The sequence below is a fragment of the Sinocyclocheilus grahami genome, unplaced genomic scaffold (assembly GCF_001515645.1).
Source record: "Sinocyclocheilus grahami isolate Dianchi unplaced genomic scaffold, SAMN03320097.WGS_v1.1 scaffold16325.1, whole genome shotgun sequence".
Classification (NCBI taxonomy): Eukaryota; Metazoa; Chordata; class Actinopteri; order Cypriniformes; family Cyprinidae; genus Sinocyclocheilus; species Sinocyclocheilus grahami.
Window position 1 is genome coordinate 2,261 of NW_015516096.1, and position 321 is coordinate 2,581.

The following is a 321-nucleotide window of genomic DNA, read 5'->3' on the forward strand; positions in this document are numbered from 1 at the left end:
AATGTGACTGGCCCACAGGGTGATTTCAGTTAGTCACATAATCACATCAAAACAGATCGAGTACTGCTTTATTATTTGCACAGTCTTATGCAGACACTGGATTTTTTTGCCAAACGTGTTCAAACACAAGTATTGAATAATATTTTTGATGCATGTTACTAAGATGAAAAATGAAAGCAGCAGGATACAAATCTATTGTTTACTGTAACAGGGAGTTATTATTTATTTTCCTTATGTCACCATGTCATGTGTAAATGTAAATTGTAATTAGAAGAAAGACCCTGGTTGCGATTCAGAAAACGCCTGTTATTAGCTGCACAG